The 26,594-nt window shown below is 42.9% G+C and overlaps 1 pseudogene; it reads left to right on the forward strand.

The window, feature by feature from the left end:
* Nucleotides 1-17,601: 17,601 nt before the first annotated feature.
* The window catches only part of LOC109680996 (WD repeat-containing protein 70 pseudogene), a 31,751-nt pseudogene continuing 22,758 nt past the window's right edge, over nt 17,602-26,594 (forward strand).

The raw sequence follows: 26,594 nt of genomic DNA on the forward strand, positions 1-26,594 counted from the left end.
GAAATTCAACAGGCTAAGAAATAATTACACCCACCTCTAGAGTGACTTCCTAGTCACATGCAATGTATTTTCCATCTATTTTAATGGCAAAAATCCTGATTCCTATTTCTAATGAGTCAACCAAGGTTTGGTAAGCATAACAGATTTGTCAGTCGATGGGTTACATAGACAAGATGGAAGATCTGAAATCCATCTCAGGCCTAGCAGCTCAGCATATGTTGTAGTCACTAGACTATATAGCCTCCCTGAAAAGCTTGGACCATTCCCAAGGAGCCAGTATTCTCAGGTAGGATAGGCTTAGGGTGCAATAGCTTGGTTTACAGTAAAGCATACTCATAGCTTGAAATCACGCTTATCAAAACAATTATCAAGAACCAAATCAACTCTCTGAAGGGGGAAACAGATTGTAGGGCTATGGAAGGAACATAAAGCAGATACACTCTTCAACCTACTCTTCAACTTTGGACATTTGAGGGCATGGCACTCCAGGTGTAGTTCTGTTTCTAGGATTCAGTCACATCAGCATCCCTTCCTAATAAGATCTTGGCAGTTTAAACTCTTCAGTTTTAAGATGTATCTCAAATTTAGTCCTTCCTCAATCATATAAACTGCCAACAGCTACAGGAACTCCAGTAATTGAGGTCATTCATAAAGTGACATTTCAGTGATGTTTTGGTATGCTTTATGAAAAGCATGATTCAAGTGATAGAGCACATGAAGGATCAGCCACATCCTCCCATCTCCACACCATACAGATTCCAAAAGCTGCCAATCACATTAACTTGCAGTTGAATCTAGGAAAAAGTGAATTATTGTCTTCAAGTAGAATGCTGTCCTGATTACACACTTTGACAAGTTATCAGTGAGGGTTTCTTAGTATTCCAAGTCTATAAGATATTGCCAATTGAAGGGAGGGAGAACTGGGGGCTTATGTTTTGGGTTTTGAGATACTGGACTTTGAACTCTGCCTCCTCGTGCTTGTTCGGCAGGCACTCTACCACTTGAGCCATGCCCCCAGCTCTCCAATTTTGAGTTTTAACATTTTGAGTCTTGCTTTCCATCAGAACATCCACATGTTAGGAAATTCACAGATCAAAAATCCACTCTTTCTGGTCAACATTGAGGGTTGAACTTGAAAGGATGTGCCCTTTGCCCCAGCAGATCCCCATAGCAGAAACCAGTAAAGCCAGCACAGGATGCCCCATGCAGGATAAGATAAACAGGATGGGGGCAGGTGGAATGTGAGGAATGTGAGGAATGTGAGCAGATTGGGAAAGAGGACTAGAAGTACCTGCAAGATGTGCCCTGCCTGCTTGCTAAATGTAACCGCATGCACGAATACTGACCCTTGAATCTATAGGCTAAGAAGTAGTGTACTCTTAAATGGATAGGCTGGAAATGTATGTGGTGTTACAAACTCATTGGCTATGTACTGTGCGGGCTTTTGCTGTAACGGCCGGTAGGGGCCTATATAAGATCTTCCCTAGAGAGGCTCGGGGTCTTGTCTGCCAATCGGACCTGTGTGTCTGTGTGGGAGCTTGACCCTGGCTTGCCAGCTCAATAAACTCTGCTTTGTTGATTGCATTCACGCGTGACTCTTTGTCTCTCGGAGGAATAGGATTCTCGGACCCTAACGGAACTCAGGGCTTCATGCTTGCTAGGCAGGCACTCTTTTTGCTTGAGCCACTCCACCAGCCCTTTTTGGAGATGGGTTTTTTTGAGGTAGGGTCTCATGAACTATTTGCCCAGGGCTGCCTTCAAACCCTTATCCTCCTGATCTCTAGTTTCTGAGTAGCTAGGATTACAGGTGTGAGCCTCAGGCGCCAGGCTCAAGAATCCATTATCTTGAGTTAAAGTTTCTAAGAAACCTTACAGCTGGCTAGTAATGATTAAAGATGAGTTTTAATAAGAGGGCTAAGGGAGAAAGTGAAAAATGGAGGGAATAAACCAATTCAGGATACAGTACATATACATGGAAATGTCATGATGAAACTCCATATAGAGATCTTTACAAAGATCAGTTTAAGAAATACAACATTACTTGGCTTATCCAGAGTAAGGTATCTTGAATCTCTTATAGTTTTACAGTCTTCTCTTAGCAACATGCCTCTGTGAGGTACATAATACCAGCCCCTACTGTGGGAGTTAAAACTTATTCCTTTTATACTTATGAGTAGCATTGCTATCAATACAACCTATGTTCATTTAGAAGCAAGCTCATTTGTCACACTGACAGTAGACTATGTTGAGTACCACATATGCAATATTCACTCAGTATGTAATATTAAAATTGTACCTCATTTAACTTTAGACAACTATCAGTGTAATTTGTTAACCACCAGTGTTTGTTAGCACTAGTGTGTAGTCTCCCTTTGATTTAATGTTTTGTTTCAAACTAATTTGACATTTTTTCTAATAATTTGGGTTTTTTTAAAAATATTGGCTGACCACAGATCAGATCCAACTAGTCCTTAACCAGGTTTTCCAAGTCATAGTAGAGTCAGATAACTTGATAAAGAAGACTTATCAGTTGCCTGGAGAAACAAGTTTACTTTTTCCATCCAACATTAGACCTAGACCCTAAGCTTTCCACCCAAGAACTGGATTTTAACTATACTTTCTCAGCTCAATTCCCTTTCCTGCCTCAGAACTACAGTTGTGTCAGGCCTTGTTACTCCAGCTCTTAGCTAGAGTAACACCATCTCACAGAAGCCACCTTTAGTTGGTCTGTGTGCCAGATTGCAGTACAACCAGCCCTTCTTCCCATGAAGGACATATCTACCAAGGTTTGCAAGGCCCCTCCTACGATCAAGGATGGAGCATCCAGAAACAGTATCTGTGTCTTGTATTTGATCCTGTAGTTACTTCTGTTTTGAGGGTGTTAGGAGCAGAGAGGCTTTTCTCAAGACTGATCAGTCCAAAGGTTCCAGCTCTATGCTGCCATAAGTGTCTTAAATATAAGTTAGCCTTGGATGGAAAGGATAAAGACATACTGCTGCTAATTATCAATGCTAGATCTGAAAACATGAACCTAGGAGAAAAATAAGACACCCAAACAATGAAACAAAGGCTAAAGTGAAGGGCACAAGAAGATGACCTGAAGAATTTTTATCTAACATTCCTAGAGCCTAGGTCTCTTGAGGAATAAGATCAGGGATGCTGTTTTGAAGCATTTGTGGAGTGTAGTCAGCAAGTAAAGCTTAAACTCATCTGCCAACAGGGGGCACTTGGTAACCACAGAACAAAGGATGGCTGAAGTGAAACCAGTTTTTATAAACTCAGCTGAATATGGATGTCCCACAGTGGCATTGATGAGGGGTGGGGTGGGGGAGGAGGAAAAGAGGTCTGAGCATATTGCTAGTAATACTTGTTTTCCATTTCATACAGTTGTAAGCCTCAGCTGTCTGCTGAGCTGATTAGAAAAAATTTCCCAAGGCTTCCTTTTTAGAAGTAGTAGCTCCACACAGCTGTGGAATTTCCACAATTCTTGAACCAGTTTGAACATTCTCACATTATGAGTCCCATTGCCACAAGGACCCTCCAGGAGTTCCTGCTGTTAGTGATCAGTCACGTGACTTAGACTCTAGCAATCAGAAGCACCAGGGGAAGTGGTTCAGAGAGGAACAGGGAGTGGCTGGAGTCTACCTTAAAATTTGGCAGAAACTTAACTGTGAGTTTAAGGAATTTGAGAATCTAAGAGCAAAGCAAATTAATCTGAATTCCCCTGATACATTGAGTTATTTGTGTTTTATTAACCAGTTTATAATCTGAAGACAAAGGGAAGCTTTTGTTGTAAGGCCAGAAGTCAGCTGTTTAGTATAGTCTTCATTTATTAAGGTTACCCAACAACCTTATTTTCTGCTTTCTCTTCCTCCTCCGCTCTGCAATATTTGGATTTAATACATTGGAAACTGGTGGGGAGTTTACTGGCATCAATCTACTAAAGTCTAATTCAGCCAAGTTGTACGTTTCCAACATTAGGATGGCTGGATCCATGTAGGGCTGATTATCAGAAAGGCACCAAGGAGAGCTTTATGGTTGTACTTGAGAGAAGTTAACACAGAAATCAAGGCAACAGCTGGTCTGTTGAGATAAGGTAGTCAATAGACTAATACCAAGCTGGAAAGATAGGGCCATGAAACAACTGGCTTACTTATTTGGGAGGATAAAGTACAAGGCATGAACCGCTTACTCAAGAGGAAGAGTAGAAGCAGTTGACAGTAAGGTGTACCAGGGGAAAGGGGAGATGTTTCCATAATGATTACATCGCCTCTTCTCATAGAGCTAGTATCTAGCTTTGGAACCAGACCTCGGGTTCAAAATGTAGCACCCCTTTATAAAGGTCAGGTTAGTTTCAACACATCACTATCATCCACAGACGTACTTCAGACTTAGTTGAGATTTGTGTCATACCTGGCAGTAAGTATCGCACACTTAAATGCTTTCTCAGGTAAGTCTGTTTAAGCAGAAACTGACTGTGGTAATACCTCTTAAGGATTTTTTAGATCAGCTCCAGTTTATCAGGTGACATTCATTGCCCCAGCAATCAGACAAGTATGCTGCTAAGTCAAGGTAGGTATTACCATTCAGTAAAGGAAGATATGTGCTGGCATTTGTCATGAATGACAAGCAGGATCCTTTGGACTTAAAAAAAAAAAAAAAACACCCTGAGATCTACTGGGTGGAGTTAAGCCATTAGCCAAAAATGAGAAGGAAAGAAACTGGTCCAGCTTATGACATAACCACTCCACCTTATTATGTCTATTATGTCTATTTGGACATTCAGTCTGATACAAATTGTAGATGACTAAGCTCATGACACCACATCATCTTGTCACACCAAGAGCTTCTGTTCACGTAACAGAAGCCACGTGTTTCCCTGTTGACACTTGAGTCAGCATACACAAGTGCTAGGCAAACATAGGACTTTGGGCTACAGGAAGTAAGTGTTCCCAAGATGTGTGGTTTCCTGCTAACTGAGGTAGGAGTGACATCCAGCTGACTACATGTCGTTCTATTTTAGAGGCTTTGTTCTTGCTATTTAAGTGATGCTTAACCCTTTACTACAACATAAAGCATTAGGTGAAACAGTTCTTCTGAAGGTAAGTTTTAGCAGGTCATGGTAAGGGAAGTTAAATTTCTATACTGAGACACTTGAAAACATACTGAAGTGAAAAGTTTCCAAGTAACTTTTGATGATAATGGGTTTGAGCTCAGGGCCTCACGCTTGCTAGGCAAGCACTCTACCACTTGATCCACTCTGCCAGCCCAGTGAAAACCTTCCTAGATTAGGAAATTAGAAGAGTGACCAGTTCTGGGCTTCAGTTTTTCCCTGTAAAGTTATAAATATATAGGGTAGTTACTCTTAAGGAATAGATGAACCAGTATATGAAGGCTCTCAGAACAATGAGGTAAACACCTAGCTACTGTTACATATTGTCAACTCCTTTCCCATGTCAGTGCTTTCTAGTGTGAGACATGACCCTGGTCTACTTTCCACTCTAGCATCACTGTGCTTTTAGATGAGTTACTAATATAGATGAAAATGACTGAAAAAGGGAGAATCAGAACCATGAATACCCACTGGAATTTGAAGCAAAGCAGTAAAAATGGATTAAGAGTAGAGAATAGAGCCCTTACTTGAGGTGCAAAGAGATATAGAGGAAAAGTGGTTTAAGACTGAGAAGCCAACAACCAGCAGCCAACTCTCCCCTCTTCCTGTCCATCCAATTGTTAAAATTCATCTTCAACTCATTTTTCAAACTAGTTTGCTTTCAGACAACTGAAGTTTCCCATAAGGTTAAAAAGTTAGAAGAGCTGGCATGAACATGTGAACAATTCTAAACAATGCCTCAATAGATCCAAGTACCAGGGCTCACATCTGCAATCCCTGATACTTCAAAGTCAGAGATTGAGGCAGAGAGCAGATCATGTTTTGGTAGTGCTGGGGTTTGAACTCAGGGCCTCATGGTTGCTAGGCAGACTCTCTTCCACTTGAGCCACTCCTCTAGCCTAGGAGGATCATGGTTTGAATAGCAGTTCAAGGCCTGTGCAGGCAAAAAAAAAAGTGTTGAGAGCCCTCATTTCAAGCCAGCAAGCCAAGCATGATGGTGCATACTTGTGATCCAGCCATAGGCAAAAATATGAAATCCTACCCAAAAACTAGAGTAAAACAGGGATTGGGACATGGCTCAAGTGGTAGTGCACTTGCCTACCAGTGGAAGACACCGAATTAAATCCCCAGTACTGAAGGAATAAAGGTAACTTCAGAAGAAGCTTCAGTTCACTATAGCCCCCAGGACTATAAGTGAGATGCCAATGGTATCAACATCCAAGTTGTTGGCTCTAATCTACAGCTGACCACAGGAGAAAGACCTTCCACTTGAGAGTGCTTCCAGTTATTTCTGGGCATCAAGCAGGTTCATTAACAAGTCAGTTTGTTAAAATATCAGAATAAAACCTGACCCAATCTGTTACTTATGTCTACTGCTGGAGAGTCTCTGAGGCAGCTGTCACAGATAACACTACTGCACTAACAACTTCCTACCATCTACATGTGCCAAGGGGTATCTATTCTCAACTAACTGCAAACTAAGTTGTGGTTCTTGAACAAATGGGCAGCCACTTTTCTTCCCCTTGACCTCAGTCACCTTGGCTGTGATTGTGCCTGGAACTTTGTCACTCATACCCTCCAGCCTCCCTGAGTGTAGGTAGATACTAGACATGAGCAGAAACAGGAAACTCATAGGATTCCATGTTCCTTCAAGGAAGTGGAATCAAAGTCCCAGATGGCTCACACCCTAGACCAATGATCATGCCTGGCAGACACTACATATTTGCCAGCAACTGGGGGCAGCCCCAATTTCAAGCTTTTCAATAGTCTTGCCTGCCTGGACAGTGAAACCCCCAAGCTTCTACAGATCCCACACATTTGGCTCTACCTCATGCTTTAGATTCTTTTGCTAATAAGTCATTTTCCCCCTACTCTTCATGGTTCTTTTGCCCTATCTAGGCAGCATCCTAATCTTAGATGTTGTGCCCCACACCTGACCATCTTTAACACCAACCTCTGATAACATTTTGATGCCATGACTTGGACCTGCTGAAGGGGAAATCCCTGTTCTCACTAGTTCTGTTGATGAGAGGACTAACTGCCTTCTGAGCTGCCTTTCCACTTTCTATCAAGTCTGTCAACTCTTCCGGCTTGCAGAGCTTCTTTGGTAATCAGATGCCAGTGCTTTGCTAGGTTTCTAGAAGGGCTATGGAGTTCCTAGCACTTGAGGCCTCAATTACTATTCCTGATTCATGTGTTGATGCTTTGAGGAGTTTCATGGGATACAAACCCTTTCCACCTTTCCTTGGGACCCCATGCAATCAGATTTCTATTTGTCTCATTACTCATCATCTGAGGTCACAATATAGAAACCAAGGGAATCCTGGGAAACAATTCCTTTCAGTTCTACCTGAACTGAATATAAGCTCAATGATATCTGAAAGCTCTCTCTAGGAAAAGGAGACACAGGCCAGGCTTCCTGGACTTTCAAGATTGGGGATATGACCACCCACTAAATGTCATTTGAAGGAGCAGTAGGATTTAAGGATGCCCACTTGTGGAGCATGCATCCAAGTATGACTGTAGTCATCATGAGCCACAAAAGTATACCAAATGGAAACCCAGAGATAGGGGAAGATCACAGGGCAGGGCAGGGCAGGGACCCTGACAGAACAGCCTGGGCTCAGCGCTGGTCACTACAGGGGGCAAGAAGATGCTTCCCCCATGGGTAGGTCACATGGAGGTAGCTTTTGAGGGACTGCACTCAAGCACTCTGGTTGGCTCACAGACAGCTCTAGCTCAGAGGCACATCAGGAAAATGCTCCAGTCACTATGGGAGGAAGGATGGTTCCCCTCCCCCCTCATAGGTACTCATGGAGATGACCTGAGGGGAGTCCTCAAGCCCTCCATGGTAGGTTATGTGCCCTCTCCCTCTCCTCCAGGTGGACAGAACAGCCTTCCATACTTCAGCATTCATCCCTGGGTTGTATTCCACACCACTGGAAGGAAATTTGACCAAAATCCTCAAGAGAAAGGTCTTGTTTTGCTTGCCCCATATGTCCTACATGATGGGATACCCTGGGCTAACCAATGAGTCCCTGGATTAGATCACCATCAACAATTAGATGTTCCATAGAAGGCTGAGGATTTAAGGAGCCTTATACATTCAAATAGGCAAAGCCTTATGGATGGACCCAGGCCCATAAAACTCAGTTTCTACTCTGGCAGTTCTTAAATCTGGCCCCTTTGCCACTTCCTAATAAAGAGAGGCACACTGGTTCTCTCATCCAAAAGGGAGCTAGAAACCTGCCCCAAGTCTTCCTTTTATTAAACCGAAACTCTTTTCTGTACCCAGGAGATGGGCTGAAATGCTCAGTTTTGCCTATTCAAGGTGCACCTGTGCTACATAGTGATGAAGGGCAGAGTAAAGACTAACTCGTGTGTTTGGGTGAGAACCAGACCTGACATGTTGGAACTCCTGGAGTCAGACCTCTGTCTAGAACTCCATTTGGAATACCTTTAGGTATTAGTCACTCAGTAAGTTCACCCTGGGAAAAGGAAGACTGAAGGGTCCCACACAGCTGCTGAAACAAACTTCTCTTGCCACTTCTGCCAGCGTTACTGCTTTTTACCATCACTTGGCAAGGCAGAGAAAAGTCTGGACTCTACAGGCCCTGATGTCTGATCCTAGGAAGTTCTCCCTGAGTAGCTCACCTCAAGTCTTGCCCTTCCCTTGGTCCTCTGAAGGCTCTTTCTGAACCATTTGGGGTTTTAAACTAGTTTAGTCTGACAAATTCAGACTCCTTGTGCTGGCAATTAGCAGAGAAAACATGTTTAAGGACACCTGTTGTGATTTGCCCAAGTGTGTGATTAAGTTGGCTATAATTATTTAAAATGTTTTCTAAGTCAAAATTTAATCCACTAGCAACAAACTAAAACCTAGTTTTCTAGATCAACAAAGCTGCCCTAAAAACGTTCTGTTCTTAACACTTTCCAAACAAGTCCTAAAGACTTTTATAAGGATAATTGCTTGTTTTCTGCTAATTTTGTCAGACTCAACTGCTTAAGTGGAATTGGACTTTAAGACTCAGTTTCTTAAGTATCTGTTCATGTCAGTCTTTATAACTGGTTAAACTATTTTCAGTGATGGTAATACATTTAACACCCTACACGTCTATGATTAAAGATATGTAGAGCTGTGTCTGAAAAAGTTTTTTGAGTTAAATAGGTATGGCGGGGGATGAGGGCAGTGAAGAGAGGTGGCCCAAACAATGTATACTTGTATAAATGTAAAAACAATAAGATGAAAAAAGAAAGGTAGGTGGGTAAATAAGAGATCACTATCCCTGCCCATATGAAAAACTCAGATCCAAACCACATGAAGATTCTACATCACTGCTGTTAGAATGATATATCATCAGGGAAACAAACTGGTGGGTGGGGGGATGGAACAGGAGGGAAGGAATCCTCATACACTGTTGGTGAGAACGTAAATTAGTAAACCACTATAGGAAACAGTATAGAGTCTGCTGGGGAAAAAAACTAAAAATAGAACTTCCATATAATCCAGCAATACTAAGCATATATCTGATGGAATATTAAGTGCATATATAATGAAGACACACACACATGTTTATTTCAGTATTACTTACAAAGGACAAGTTATGGAAACAGCCCAGCTATCCAGCACCTGATGAATGGATTAAGACAATGTATGTTTATGTACAATGGAATTTTATTCAGCTAGAAGATTTTGTCATTCACAGGTATGTAGGTGGAACTGAGAAGTCATCTTAAGGGAAGTTAGGTTCAGAAAGACAAAGGTTACATGTTTTCACTCATGTGTAATGTAGATTCAATACAAATAGAAGCATTATCATATATACATATACACCTGTGTATATGCAGAACATAATTCTAGGAGTGGGACTGTTGAAGATTAAGGTAGGAGGAAAAGAATATGTGTGTATAATGAAATTCATCACATCTGAGTAGGATCGAAAAAAATACCGAACACTTAAGCATGGGGTAGGGAATAAAGAGGGGTGGGGAGTAAAGAGAGGTAGAGCAGTTGTGGGGGGGAGATTAGACTGATTTAAGCACAATGTATTTACAGGTAAAATACTAAGGCCAAATCCCCACTGAACCCTTAATGGAAGAATGTAAGACAGTTCACGTTAAGGGGAGGGCACTAGCGAGAAGGGGAAGGTAAATACCGTCAATGCACTGTCTGTGTGTGTGTGAGTATGAAGCATTGAAACCTACTGATTTTGAGGGGTCTGGGGCAGGAGGAAGAATGGAGGGGATTAACCAATCAGGGTTAAATATGTGTATATATACAGAAATGTCACAATGAACCCCTGCATTAAATACCACACTAATTTTTTATAAGATGTGGAGTTAACACAAACTGACCAGCAAGTGCTCTTTAAACAATATGTATTGCATCTGGACCTACAAAGTATAGAAATGCTAATGAACCTTTTGGGGCCAGAGGCATGGCTCAAGTGATAGATTTACCTGTCAGGTATGAGGCCGTGAGGTCAAGCCCAAGTAACAAGCAAAAAATAAAAATATTAAAAAAAAATAAAACCCTTTTTCACTCTTGGTATTTCTGCTATTATTGCCCAGCAACTCCATGGAGACAGCCATAACCTGCAGGCTTAGGAAAAAAAGACCTGGAATTTTGTGGCACCAGGCTCTGGGAGCATTACAAGAGGTCAGTTGTAGTAGTAATGAGGTTCAAGAGTTGATTCCTTGACTAGGAGGCAACAACACAAAGAGGTGCATGTGAAAGAAAAGCCAGGCTTTCAGCTTTCTGAGGCTCCTCAGGAAGACCCCAACATTTCAACCTAAGTGCAACCCGACTGTAAGAGGCATTTTTCTTCACATGAGAAGACTGATAGGTGTTTGAGGAGTTTAGGGTGCGGAGTAAGGCCCTGAAAAGAGATATTAAGCATTTTTCAGGTACTTGGCTTTTTAGAACAGATATCCTAGTTGAGAAATGATGAAAACTAGTATTTTCCAGCTTCCTGTATGACCACTGAACAACCAAAATAGCTATTAAGATAAATATTGGAACATGGCATAGAAAATTCCAGGACAATGTTTGCCAGCAACTACAAAAGTGGCTGCAAGGGGTGTGGAAGATGACCATGTTGGTGATGTACAACAGTGTCGAGCACATGTCAATCATTCTGACAAAGAGAGGAAATGGCACAGGTGTTTCTAATGCTCTAGTTTGAGAGTTTAAATTTGCACTTGACTGAAAGCCATACTGAAGCTGTGTTCTACACATGTCCTTCTAGACCAGAATCGCAAAAGATGAGTAGGGACCAGGTGCATTGGCTCATGCCTGTAATTTGTCAGTCAGGAGGCAGAGATTGTGGGCTCACAATTGGAGGGCATCACAGACAAAGAAAACAAAAAAGGCGGTAAGACCATCTCAAATCAGCATGGTGGTACAGGCCAGCAATCCCAGCTACATGGGAGACATAGGTAGAGTCGTGGCTCAAGGCCACCCTAGGCCAAAAATGTGAGACCCAGCCTGGAAAATAACCTGAAGTCAGAAGGACCCGAGTTCAAACTCCAGCACCAAAAGAGGAAAGAACTCCCAAGTTGTTTTCCGTAGAGCTGTGCTATGGAGTACAGCCAGTAGCTACTGAACACTTAAGATGAAGCTAGCCTGCGTTTAGATATGCTTCACTTTAAAAGTGCATATTAGACTTCACAAGACTTAGCAAAAAATAAGCTCATTGTTACACATTTAAATAGTGTTTTGGGATAGAGAAGATATACTTTTGAATGAGGCTAGAACACAGACATGTTGTTATGCTTGTGTCACATGGGTCTTAGCACTGTTCTAGAGAGCCACAGAAACTCTGCAGAGAGCACAATAGAACCTGACCCCGAAGCTTTCAAAGAACATCATCAGGTACAAGCTGGGAGCTCTTTAGGGTGAGAACATTTTGTTTCATAGAACTAAGACAATCATTAGTTGCTCTTTTATACTGTATCTCACTTTCCATCTGAGATTCCTAAACCTCAGACCTGAAGAAAGATAAGGTCCTTTAGGATGGTTATTGTACTATAACTGATCAAGCCTGATTTAGAAACTCTCCCAACTGCTTCACAATCTCACCAGTGGTAGTGCTGCTGGCGAGGTGGAGTCTGATCAGAAGACTTCCAAATTCTTTGTGTCCTTCAGGGAAGAATCCATCACAGGACACGTGGGTGTAAGAGTTTACTAGACGTTAAAGGGAAATTCAAAAGGGAGCATGGTGGGTGCAGGTGGAATCTGCAGGCAGAGAGCATGCTTCTCTTTTCCAGGTGCTTTTAAAATTTATGCTAACCTATGGGAAAAGAGGAAGCAGGTGATACCCATCCAATAATCAGCGAGTGGGGAAGGGCATGGGTGATCTCTGAGCTACAGTACACTTAATTTGAATTGTGTTTTTCTAGAGTCCCAAACTTTTCCCAATTTTGCATGCATCAGTAGCTTAGACCAAGAGTCAGCCTGGGCTTTTCCAGACATCCCCTTTCCCATCTTGAATCTGGCCTTCAGCAGTCATTACAACAGGGAAGTGGGACCACATTTGTCACCATCTAAAGCTATCTACTGAAAAGCAACTTCATTTTCCTCACTCCATTCTTTCTAGAATGTTCAGAAGCTTCTTCTGTTGGCTAGCTAAGTAAGATTGTACCCAGATTAGATGCCAAGATTTATACAAATGTGCATAGAGCAATAGTTTAAGGCAGTTCTGGGCATGGTGGTGTGCAACTGTGATCCCAACTATTGGTAAGGTGGAAGCAGGAAGATCATGAGTTTGAGGCTAGCTCAGGTCAAATTTAACCAAAAAATTAAAAAAGAAAGACCAAAATTGGAGTTTTACCTATACTGTTGAAAAATTTAAGAAAAGCATGACTTGAGAGTTCTAACTCCCAGTCAGCATTCCCTAAGCCCTTTCTGTGGCCAGTCTCATGTTGCCAGTGACAAAGCTCTTCAGCCACAGATGGATTCTTCTGTTCCTTCAGGTTAGATTGTAAGCTCCAGACAGCAAGGACTGACACAGTGCGCTCAGCATAAGGGTTCAGCTAAAGTTGTTTCTACACCCCTCAGACCTGTCTAAAGACAACTCCAGAAAGATCTTTTGCTACCAGTCAGTCTCATGCTCCATTCTCCAGCCTCTTTAATGTGGCTGGATGTTCCATCTTTTTTGGCAGCACTACGGTTTCAACTCAGGGCCTCACACTGCTGGGCAGGCGCTCTGTCACGAGCCACTCCAGCAGCTCTCAGTCTCTGGTTTAAGTGGTTTTTCCTCCTCTAGCCTCCCAGCCTGGATAACCTCTGGCCTCCAGAGCTCTACCTACAGGTTCTCTGAAGGATTCCCTGGGGCTAACGGCAGCTGTTTGAGTTAGCCAGAAGTCAGATGCCAGAGGGAACTGTTTGTAAGCAAATTGAAATTTTGTGGACCAGGTTATCAGATGTCATGAATGCCCAAGCCCCTGTCTTTTGACAGTAGTGAAAAACCAATGAGGCTTAAAAGCTGAGTGCTGTTGATCCTACTGCTGCATTAAACTTAAGTTTGCTTCAGGAATGTCAGGCCTAGATATAATGCATTGAACATGTGGGCAGCAGGAGAATTGAGAAGTGGTGACCAGAGCTGCAAGCTTGCAGGAATTTCCATTTTCAGGAACAATTTTTAGAAATGATAAGCAAGTTTTTGTGGTAGTGGGGTTTAAACTCAGGGCCTACACCTTGAGTCACTAAACCAGCCCTTTCTAGTAAAGGGTTTTCAAGATAGTTTCTTGAAAACTATTTGCCCTACCTTGCTTGGAACCATGATACTCCTCCTCGGTCACTAGAATTACAGGCAAGGGCCACCAGCACCCCACTACAACCATCTTTCCCTAAGTTCAGACTGCCAAGCCAAGTTCTGATGCCTTGGGTCCTCTCCTGGCTCCTTGTGATAGTGGGCCATGGAGTATTCTATACAAGTCCTCCCCCAACCTCACCTAAACCCAGATTTATTATACATCAAGTCCCACAAAAAGATTCAAAAGCTAGTGGCTTCAGTTACAGCATGCAATTTGTCCTCTGTAGGTGGACATGAAGGGGGTCCTGGTAACCAGGTGCAGTTACTTTTAACAAATCCCTCCGAAGAAACCAGGGACAGCCTCTGACACAAGCAGATTTTAGTTCAGTTGGTTCTCATTTTACCTTTGGCCACTTTCCCCTTTCTACTGCTCAGTACACATCTTAGATGCTTACTTCAATGCCGATAAAAAGTCTTCAACTAAGCAGTTTTAATTTTGGCAGCAAAAGTTCATACATGCCTACTGACAGTGTTCTTAGAAGTAACCACTGGCCTCTGGTATTGAGCAGTTCTAGGTAGACACTGGACACTAAGCAGAAACTTAAAGAATGAGTTGAACACTCTTGGCACAAGCATTTCAGTTAGGAGTGTCAGGATTTGAGTTACTAAGTTGGGTGACAGACAAGCTTGAAGATGTTCAGGCTAGACAAAGGCAAACAAAATGCACACCCGGCCAAACATCAGAGGTGTGTTTGCAGATGAAGCTGCCTCTATCAGGGCCAGCTCTCTGGTGAAGGAGAATCCTGTACCACTCCCTAGCTTGTTCTAGAAAGTCAACTTGAGAAGCTTGATGCTTTATAACCCCTTCTCCCCACCTTTTAAATTTTGCTTTTATTTAGGAACCCCTCTCTTCCTAAGCTATATTATTTAGTGTCTAGAGCCATGTGGCACTCCAAAAGCCTGTGCAGTAACAGCTTCATAGCACACTGTCTCAGGACTGGCCTGCAGTAGAGCCCTTTATTGATGGATTAGTAGATGGCAGCCATTTTGCCCTGAAGGAGGTGAGCTATTTCAGCTTCTCTAATGTTTTCAGTTAAGGGGCCATATTTTTTGCCCAATCATCTACTGGTCTATCTGAAGATTAAGTTCTGTATGAGTTATCCCTCCTATTGTGCTTGATTTCTGCAGAGGTTAATAGAGTTTACAGAATCAGGTGCTGGTGACAAAGTTCCTATTATACACTTAATACCCAAGAATCCACACTAAGTCTGACCAAATTCTTGATTGGCAAAATTAAGTTATCAATATACACTAACTATCTGAAATTCATAACAAGAGTTTGCTGTCAATAAGAAGGATATGAAGCACAGATGAGAATTAGCTACCAGAGTCCCTTAGAGGCATTAGAGCTTCAAGATCCCAGATCTCATGTGTCAAGATGTTCTGTGTCAAGAGGATCACCAGCAAGAGCACCCCATCTCTGGAGCAGAGTATCCACTTAAAGGCAAGAGGTTTGCTTTTCTCCCTGAGCCCTTCTTTAAAGGCAAAGAACTCCTCACCACAGAGATGAGAGGAATCAATGCTGCATGTCCCTGCCCATGTGGGATTATCCCACCCCCCAATTGTAGGCCTTCAACTCAGTGCCTTACCCTTGGTAGACACTGTATCTCTTTAGCCACATCTCTACTTTTCACTTTAAGACAGTTAACCAGGCTAGCCTAGGACTTTTGATTCTCCTGCCTCTGCCTCCCAAGAAGCTGTGATTATAGATATGTGCCAGGACACCCAGCAGACAGGTGTTCTTTTTAAAAAAGTATTTCAGGATTTCATGTAACAGAAGTCAAACAGTGCCTAAAAATAAGCATTGCAAAGCTTTCCACATAGAACCTCTAAACCTGTGTCTTTTAGAGAAAAACTTTACCTAGAAAAGTAGGTTTTACTAAATGTATTTTGGAGTGCAACAGAAGCTGGGGAAAAAATGCACAACACGTAATTGCTCAGGAAGACTTCAGCATAAGATCCAGTTTGATGTGGAACTGTTGTACCTATAATCCCTAACTACTTTCAGAACCACAATAACTGGGGAAGTTTCCTTCTAGGATGTCACGCCCAATAGAATTTCAGGAGGTTGCTGTGACCTCAGGTATTTTTTGTCTACACTCACAGCAATGGTTCCCTTTCTTTCCAGTTCCTGTTTGTGGTTGCTTAGGTTCCCTCTTTTTTGGGGGGGGGCAGGAAGAGGAAGTACTTGGATTTCAACTCAAGGCCTTGCCATTGGCAGATGAGCACTCTAGAACTTCAGTCATACCTCCAGCCCTCACATATTCAAAGATGAGATTCATTGTGTAGGCGAGACTGGCCCTAGCACTTTTCCTTCTCCTGCTGAATAATGGAATTACAGGCATGCACCACCACACCCAGCTTAGTCACTGTTTTCTTAAAGCAGGTAGGCATGTGTCTGAGAGGATTTAAACATTTGATCTAGACTCACAGAGACTGATGCTTAAACTAATTTGTTACATAATGTCAGTGAAGTCACCATAATCTGGGGAGTAAACATATTCATTACCTATGTTCTTATCAAGCCTGTCAACTAAGACGTCACTTCATTCCCTTGGGGCAGAAAAGGTTGCCTGTTCCACTAAGAAGAAGTTTTCATACTTACACTGCTCCATGTACCCCATTTCTAATCAAAGAAAGCCTCCTTATGATCCCAACCACACAAATGCCATTCATCTGTCACAATGCTTTCAGGAATCCTAGCTATGTCAGAGGCTGAGATCAGAAGGATTGTGGCTCTAAGCACACCAGGGCAAATGTCTGGAGATCCCATCTCAACAGAAAAGTTGGTGTGGTGCACACATGCCATCCCAGCTAGGAGAAAGACCAGGAGGATTGTGGTTCAGACTGCCCTAGGGAAAAGCATGACCCAATCTGAGTACTAACTAGAAGTAAAGATGGCTAAAGCCATAGTGTGTCAGCACAAGGCCTTGAATTCAAACATCTGGTCCATCCACTCTCCCTGCTGCTCACCAAAAAGAAATTTCATACCGTCAATAAGGAGTTCAAATGTAAAGAAATCAATACCAATATAAATTGGAAGTATAAAAGGTATGTGGATAAATTTTGGAACCCTTTCTCTATAAGCAAGCAGGGCTAAACCATTGGGAATCTTGGCTAATGGCAGCTGCTGTAGAGCTCTTTCAGAGCAGTCATTTCCTTCGGGGTATTTTGGTTTCCTTCTGAGTGCTTGTGAGTCATGTAGTAGACACCCCAAGTTTTTTCCTTACATATATACTCAGAAGAACTTAGGGAAATAAACACCCAAATGTGAATGTGTCATCCTTGAGGAGGATAACATGACAACAACATGAGCACCTTGACTTCTCTTCAGTATTACGTGCAGAGTGTCACCATGGCAGGAAAAGTGTCTTCAAAGTCAAGGATTTAGAGAAGCTTCAGTTAAACTGTCCCTGATTGCATTAAGTTAAACTGGGAGGCGGCTGTGCAGGCCTCAGGGCACTTCCCCTCAAGACCGCTAGGGCGGCGCCATCTCCCAACGCCTGAGATCGGTGGGGTGGGCGGAAGGCGCCGCTCTTGCCGTTGGCGACGCTGAGAGTCGTTCGCTCGCTGGAGGCAACGCTTCCAGTGCTGTTGCAGAGCGCGTGTGGAGAGCGTCTGTCAGTTGGGCCTCGGGACTGTGCTGTGCTGATCATGGAGCGCTCGCGACCCTGCGAAGTCGGACATTGCTCCGTGTCATCAAGGGATACAAGCAGTAGCGGAAGTGAGGACAGTTCAGATTCTAACGAGGAAGAGCTCGTTGGTCCGCCTTTACCCCCTGAAATGGTAGGAGAACCCGTTGATCTTGTGGAGGAGATCATCGGTCCTTTACCTCCACCCCTTTATGAAGAGGGAGAGGACAACGACAACGATGAAGAAGAAAGTCCTGCATAAAAGATTCCTGACTCGCATGAAATAACCCTGAAGCACGGCACTAAAACGGTTTCTGCTTTGGGTCTGGATCCCTCCGGGGCCCGTTGGGTGACAGGAGGCTATGACTGTGTTGTTAAGTTTTGGGATTTCGCTGGGATGGCTGCTTCTTTGAAGGCATTTCGATCCCTTCAGCCGTGTGAACGCCATCAGATCAAGTCAGTCCAATACAATGACACTGGAGACTTGATTCTTGTTGTATCTGGAAGCTCGCAGGCCAAGGTGATTGATAGAGATGGTTTTCAAGTCATGGAATGTATCAAGGGGGACCAGTATATCGTGGACATGGCCAACACCAAGGGTCACACAGCAGCGCTTCATACTGGCTCATGGCATCCCAAAGTCCGGGGAGAATTTCTGACTTGCTCAAATGATGCGACTGTGAGGATATGGGAAGTTGAAAACCCCAAAAAGCAGAGAAGTGTGTTTAAGCTTCAGTGGCCTCAGGATAAGAAAGCCATTCCCACTGCGTGCACGTATAGCAGAGATGGGAACCTCATAGCAGCTGCCTGCCAGAATGGAAGCATACAGATCTGGGATCGAAACTTGCCTCTTGCTCCTAAGTTCTGCTACAGACAGGCTCACGACCCAGGCACAGACACGTCCTGTGTGGCTTTTTCCTGCCACGGTAAGGTCCTTGCCTCTCGTGGAGGTGATGATACGTTGAAGTTATGGGACATCCGACAGTTTAATAAGCCAGATGATAACCTCATGATCACTGGCCCCTCTGTTCAAGAGTTGTGGCAGGGGCAAACTCGTTTTCTTTGACTGTAGGACTTTCCAGAAGGTGTATGAAATAGAAGTTACAGATGCCAGTGTTATCCACTGCCTGTGGCATCCAAAGCTCAACCAGATCATGGTTGGAACTGGAAATGGGTTGGCAAAAGTCTATTACAACCCCAACAAGAGTCAGAGGGGAGCCATGCTGTGTGCAGTTAAAGCCCAGCAAAAAGCGAGACAACCTAGGGTTCTAACTCAGGACAACAAAATCACTCCTTATGCCTTGCCTATGTTCCCTGAGCCCCACCATCGGAGTACAAGGAAACAGCTGGAGAAGGACAGACTGGACCCCCTGAAGTCACACAAGCCTGAGCCTCCTATAGCAGGCCCAGGTCATGGTGGTCGAGTTGGAATCCACAGGGGTACTTTCAGGTGAGTGTGGCAAGGATCAACCCATCTTCACTTCCAGGTGCAGTCTATCAGGGTGGGTTTTTATAAGATATAGATGAAGTGGCTACATGATTCTTGAGGCTCATATTAGAACGTTCTTTACTATGACAGAATAGCCTGCCCTCAAGAAGGTCTGGTTCAGAAGCCTATAGTATTAATTAAATGAAGGACGGAGGGGAAATCAATCTTTCCCCAGGGTGGGTACAAGTTGGGGAGGGATGGGCACAAGGAAAGGGGAAATGAGGGGATATATGGTGGGTGTGTTTTAATCCATACAGGGAAGTAAGACAATGGAACCTGTTTAAATTGTTCAAAGTGGGGGAAGGAAAGGAGAGAATGATGGAGGGGGATTACTAAGACTTTAAACACATGTAAATCTGACAATGTATCTATCATGAAACTATCATATGCTAATAAAAGTCATTTTAAGAGCCTGTGATGTTCATCTAAACAGTTCTAGTCTTTAGTCTCTGAAGGGATGGAGAAGAGTAGCTGTTTTTGTTGGTGCTGGGGTTTATACTTGGGAAATAGTACCTGATAGTCAAGCATCGAGTGACATGAGCCATGTCTTCTGCCCAAGCACCTAGCTTTCAGCCTTTGCCTCCCATTCCTCAAGACAGTTTTTGGTTAAGGGCAATGCTCACATTTGAACTCAGGGCCTCCCGTTTGCTAGCCAGGTGCTCTGCCACTTGACCCACAACCACAAGGCCTTATTTTAGAATGTCTGAAAATTGCTCCAGGTGGCTCAGACCCCACTCATGCCTCTCCATCCTACATACCTGGGATTATAGGTGTATCCCACCATGCCCTTCAGACAGCTGGTTTGGTTTTTTTTAAACTTTTCAGGATTTCAACTGAAGGTTCGAGGAATGAAACTGTGAAGTGAAGACAGATTGCAGAGCTTGATTTTGACATAGAACCCCTAAGCTGGTTTCTTTTGAAAAAATTAGAAGAGTGGGTTTTTCTCAAGTCTATGGGCAAAATAGGGGGAAAATATGCCTAATAGGGAAGTGCTCAGAAAGACTTCACTATGAAAGTCCTACTTTGAAAGTCCTACTTTGAAGTGGAGCAGTTAGCTTCTATAAGCCCTCAACACTTTCAGAACCATAGTAACTAGGGAATTTTTCTAGGAAAGTCATGCCAGGTAGAGTGATTTCTGGATGTTGCCTTGTTATCAGTTATTGTCTGTCTACAGTGATTGGTTCCCTTTCAGATTCCTTAGTGAGGTTGCTTAGATCCCCTACACGCACACACACACACCCCGTTTTTGTACTGGGGCTTCAATTCAGCCTTGCCCTTGGTGGGCAGTCTTCATTTTTCTCCTCAGGCGCCCCCCCCCCCTCTTATTTTTGGCTTTTCTTTTGCTTTTGGAATAATGAAGTAGATTAACCAAAGTTCCCCTAGAGCACTCTCAGGAGTTTGGTTCTTTCAACTCTCCCATCTTCCCACTCCCTTATCCCAATTTTTTAATACATGGAACGCATAGAAACCTTTGGACTCCTTTCACCCACACTGAATCACAGGCTACAGTCACTCTCAAAAGCAGCCAACAAACCTTTCTACTGGCTCCTTGTTTTATACACAAAGTCCTGCCTTCTTCTCTGATATGGACCAATGAGAAAGCATAAATGCAACTTCAGCTCTGCAGTTGGCCCCTAACTGCAAACAGGTGAAACCCATCCTCCAAATACCTGAGGCTTTCTCTTCAGGCTTACCGATTTAAAGAGGCAGTGCCCCATTCCCACGTTTTTCCAAATTTGTAAAAGCTTCTGATTTGTAAAGATGTATTTTAAAGGAATCATTTATTCACCTTCAAATAGTGGCTGAGTCAATTTCCCCTGTAGCACTCAGTATGGAAGATGTTCAGTGTGCCCCAAAGAATTTTAGGAAAATATGGTAACTCTTTGGTCAGACACTGGTGTGAGACTTGAAGTTGTTGTCCTCAGACACCGCTGATGAACACCATTGCTCCTCTTGTCTCATTTATTTGTGTTACTTATTTGTACACTCATACGTGAGGCTTATGACACAACTGGAGCAAGGAAGGAACCTAGTGAGGTTTGGGGTTCTGTCTGCTCAAACTACATGCTAGGGAGTATGAAAATCCTCAGCAGGCAGGTGGCTCTGGAGAGTTGATTACACTTGTGCATTTGGGAGTGCAAAGCATCGTTTTATTTGAGACAATAGGATTCCAAACCAATACCAACAAATGATTTAATAAATGGAGAGAAGAGATAAATTTGAGTAATATATGTACACACACCCTCCTTCAGGACCTGGAGTTTAATTCCATTCCCCTAGAATGTAAAAAGTCTTAGTGCGCCACCCCCAAAAAAAATAGAAAAAAGAAAAATAATAACTTCATAATGAAGAAACCTGGGACACACGACACTGTTAACTCCTGGCTAATGTCAGTGATAAGGTGTGTAGTTGCAGACTCCCTTAGGTGACCAGGAGAGTTTCACCCTTGTCACATGCTTCCTCAAAACCCATCACTCCAATCCAATCATGAGGAAAACATCAGACATAACCAAAGTGAGGGCCATTCTACAAAACCCTAACCAGTACTCTTCAAAATAGGAAAGACAGAAAATGTCACATGCCAGGACAGACTGAGGAGACATCATGATTGAATGCAATGTAGTATCCAGTAGTGGGACCCTGAAAGAGGAAAGCATTTTAGTGGGGAATGGGGAAAGTCCAAATAAAGCTTGAAGCTCAGTTCTTAGTAATGCGCAAATGTAGAACTCTTAGCTTTGACAATGACCACATATAAGATGTGAACAGTAGGGGAAATTAGGTAAAGGGAATAAGGAACTCCCTTTACTGTCCCTGCAACTTTTCTCTAAAATTATTCCTAGATGAAATGCTTATTTAAGGAAAAAAATAAGAAAAAGAAATACATTGTAAAATTTGCATAAAGTCTTAAAACATGAACCTTCAATAAAATAAACACAAAAAAGAAAAAAAATGAACCTTCAAAGAACTCTTAACCTTATAGCAAACTGCTTTTAAAATCGGCTTCCTCCAGTTCTCCCAGAGACACCTTTCCATTCTTAGACACAATTTAGAGCAAAACTTTGAAAAGCTGACTAATCCCACAGCTGCTTGGAGCACAGATGCAAGGGGGAAGAGCAGAGGCTGAGAGGCCAGCTGGAAGTGAGGTGACCACCAATCTAAGGCAATAAGTCAATAGCTACCAAATCAACCTGCTTTGTTTCTATGATTGCCATCTGTACTTTCTGGAAGTTTTCTGCTTCCAGTCACTCATTTTCAACTTGAGTTTCCACATAGCTGTAGTCAAGAAAAAAGAGATACTCTTCAGGGGAAGCCAGGTGGCATCCACAAGATTGTCAAAATGAATGAGAAGAATGTGCTTAAATATAACATACTAACAAAAATGTAAAACACCTACTATAGGAGACAGACTAAGTAGTGATTAGAACATGGGTGTTTGAGGTAGTCAGAAACACCTGGGTTAATTTCCCAATTCTCTTCCCTGTTTAATATGTGAGCTCACATTACCTAACCTCTCTAAGCTTCATTTTCCTCATCTCTGAAATGGGCTTACTCATAAGATCATTGTGAGGAGCAGAGCACTGATCAGTATTATGTTTGAAAACATCTAGAACAATTCCTGGTGTAAATGCATAAAGGTTTTGCTATTATCCAGATCTGTCTATGTGCAATGCATATGGACTCAATGTAAACACCAATCCCACTATTAGCCTATGTGATCCATGTGAGGAATCTGAGCCACAGGAGGCTGAATAATTGTTTCAAGGTTACACAGTCTAAATAATGGAGCTGGATTCACACCCAAGGATGCTGGCTCTAGAATCCTTGCTTTTACCACACTGCATGACATAGCTTCGTCTGTTATCTGAAAGGGGTGGGGAGAAGAAAGGAGACAAAAGAAAAAAAAGGAAGAGAAAAGGTCAGTTCCCTGACACAAAAGCAAAAGCCTGGCTTGGGTTCCTAATTTGACCACCCCATATCCAATTTACTGCTCAAATATTAGAAGTTGCCACCCTTTGAGTGCCTCCTCTGAACAAGGGCCTCTACATTGTTGAAATGCCATCTTGGCTATGTTTCCCTATAGTTGATCCTTCTGGCACTATTCCACTGCTGTTCCACCTACCCGTTCATCTTCCTCTTTCTTCACTCCTCCCCATCCAGGGGTCAAAGCAAGTTTTCTATTCTTCAGAAGCATTTCTCGCTCAACCTCATCTTTGTCCATTTGGCTTCAATGGAAAAAAAAAAAACACCATAACCTGGGTGACTTATAAACAATAGACCTTTATTAATCACAGTTCTGGAGGCTGTGAAGCCCCAAATCAAGTTGCCATCAGATTTGTTTTCTGGAGAGGGACTGCCTCTGGTTCACAGATGACACCTTCTGTGTCCTCACATGGTGAATGGGGACAGTGAAGAATCTGAGGTCTCCTACAAAGTCTAATGCCATTCCTAAGAGCCCTGCCCCGCACACGTAATCACCTCCAAAAGGCCCTGCCTCCTAACACCATCACCTTGGAGGGGAGATTTTCATCATATGAAAGGGGAGACACAAAGTTCAGACCATAGCTAGCCCCCAAGGAGAGTTAAGAATCAGTCTTGCATCCTTTCAGAACAAAAAAGCTAACACAGCTCTTATCACACTTCCTATGTCACCATCTTTTTACTTATCTGTTCCTTTGACATCACTGGACTTATGGAAAATAGAACATCTTACTCATCTTTGTATCCCCAGTCCCTACAATAGTTCCTGTCCAGAAATGATTACTAAGTCATATTTTTGAAGAATAAGACCAAATTATGCCAGGGATGCATTAATATCATTTTATATAGTAGTACCTGGTGCTCTCAAATGGTGTAATTGAGGAGAGTTTAATAAAGGAAGCATTTAGACACGTAATGAAGTGTCCCTAGAGCCAGCTACAGCACTTGTTGTGACTACAATTATACCTTCAGATACAGAATTGGTAACTCCCAGAACCCAGGGAAAGTCACTTCAGGAAGACCAAGTAACAGCAGACGGGGCTTTCAGAAATGGATGTATCCAACCTGTAGTGATGTGGCAAGATCAGAACTGAACTCTCTCTTCCCATCTTCCTGTCTCCCACTACTACCACTCCCTGGGCAAACCAAGCAGAAGACAGAGGACATGGCATTGGTGACATAATCAGTATGGGTCAACCTCCCTGGGCACAGGGTAACAAGGGCTGGGCAAGCAGATTGGAGAAGCAAATGAAAAATATATCATACCGTTTCTCCCCTCAGAAAACAATCACTGACTGCAATCTAAAAGGTAAAAAGTTCAAGACATGACCAGAGGTAAACAATATCTTAGCAGGTAGTAAGAGCCTTCGCTGACGTTCACCAACCAGTTGTGATAAAGAACCATAGGCTGGCATGTTCTTGCAGAACATACATTTCTTAGGATCATAAAGAAGGAACAGGGAGGATAAAAGGGTTCGGTGCATTCTTGGAGTGAGTTTAAGAATAGGAGGAAGATAATGGGTGAAGACCAAGAAGAAAGACTTGGAAGAAAATTCCAATCTAATGGGGAATTTTCAAGTGAAGCCCTGGCCATCCTGTATGATGAGATATCTTCCTATGATTATATGAACCACGCTAAGAATGAAAAAAGGGATCTTCTCAGTGTAATGCCTTTCTTATAGAAACTAAGGGATTGAGCTTCCACCAAGGTTGGTTATGGGGCTACCAATGGGAAAGAAGCAAGAACAAAGATATGTTACATCTTAGTTAAACAGGAAAGCAACTGGGGTTCAGAGAGGTAAAGTGGCTAACCAAAGAGCCATGCTAAAAGGGACAGAGCAGGACTCAAAACCACGTTTGACTTTAACTTTGGGCATTTCCATCTGCCAATCTGGCTCCTTTCAATATATCTCTAACACAGAAGCAGTAAGATAAGCCTTATACCTCCCTGAATATAGAAGGTAAATCTCTATAATTCTTGTAGTTTATAGATGCATAATAACACAAAGGCTAAGGTTTAGGGAGAACATAACGTGTGCCCCAGGCTTTAAGTCAACCATCTTTTCTAAACAAAAAAAAACCTTCTATTACTATCCCATTTTACAGAGGAGAAAACAGATTATAAAGATGAAACAACTTTCCCACAGTTGCAAAGGTACTAAAATTTGAGTTCAGAATTCAAACTTGGGCAGTCTATGTTTCTAGATAATTTCAATAGCCATCCTGAATACAGTTTTCATTTTAAGCATTTGAGAAGGGAGGGTTTATACTTTCTAATGAAGACCTACAATTTGAGATGTTCTTTTGAATCTGGATTTCTTCCAATTCCAAGTCACTATGGCTCTGTCGTCATGATAAGTCTCCTTGGTTTTCAGTACTGATCCCTGCCATCTTGTATACTATAATAACTGCTGTACCATGCTTCTCACATTTTTCTATTTGAAATGAGACCAGCAGCACCTTCGGAGTCCCACAGAGTCTCCTCAGGAATGACATATGATAGCAGATGTCCCCTGCCATTATCTCAGCAACCTGTCATCCCATACTTGATCCCCTGTGCAGGCCAGAGCCAGGCTGTGGAGCTCAGGAGGGAGGAAAGTTTCTTTTAACAAGGAAAGGGAGGAGGAAGCATCAGTGTTCTTTGTGGTTCATGTTCCTCACAGTAATTTCTGAGGCACTTAGACTTTGGCAGTACTTAATCCCATTGTTAGGGCTGTCACTAAGAGTGCTATCCTGGCTTATCTGCAATGATCTAATGAGCACTGTGGTCTAAGATCCTAGTTTGACATCCTGTTTGTTTCCCTAAAACATTTTATCCAGGGATTTCAAAACATCCAAGGATTCTGAGAAGTCAACAATCTACTACTCTAGCCTCTGTTCTATGGAATAAGAGGTTTGGAAATGACAACTGTGGAGATGTGCAACACAGATCTCCATTCAAAAAAGGACTTGCTGAGTGGTAAGGAGTGGGATTGGCTGACAGCCTATAGGTACAGGGCCTTCAGGCTATGGCACGCTCCTCCTGAGTGTCCCCACCAATATCACTTAAGCTGGGAGCACCAACAGCTGGTCATATCTGCCCATGTGAGGCTCCTCTGAAAAGCGAGCTTCTTTCCAGAGCTTGGTAGACATGTGTGTAGATCCACACACAGATTGAGGCTCTCTCTGTCCAATCCTGCTTTCTTCTTTTCCTTTTCCAGATGTCAGATCTTCATTGTGGTGTGAGGGCTTCCCTGTCCAGTCCTTTATCCTCCCCCTATATCGTTCGTGGTCACTACACCCCGATTAACCTCTTGTCCTCCTAACTCCATCTCAACATCTGTCTCTTAGAGATGCTGGACTGACAGCAAAGGAGATGTCATCCTACTTCCTTCCTATAAAGACATCTCTGTGGAAATCAAATGAGACTTATGCTAAGAGAATGCGGCATGGGAACACACTAAGAGGGTGGGAGACATCCTAATCCCTCTCACTGTGGTTAGGATGGTCACAATCTGGTGTGCATCTCTAACTTCAGGAAGGACCTTATGTCCCAGCCTCCCTCCACTGCCACACAGTGGCGATGT

Source organism: Castor canadensis, chromosome 9 (assembly GCF_047511655.1).
Source record: "Castor canadensis chromosome 9, mCasCan1.hap1v2, whole genome shotgun sequence".
NCBI classification, from domain to species: domain Eukaryota; kingdom Metazoa; phylum Chordata; class Mammalia; order Rodentia; family Castoridae; genus Castor; species Castor canadensis.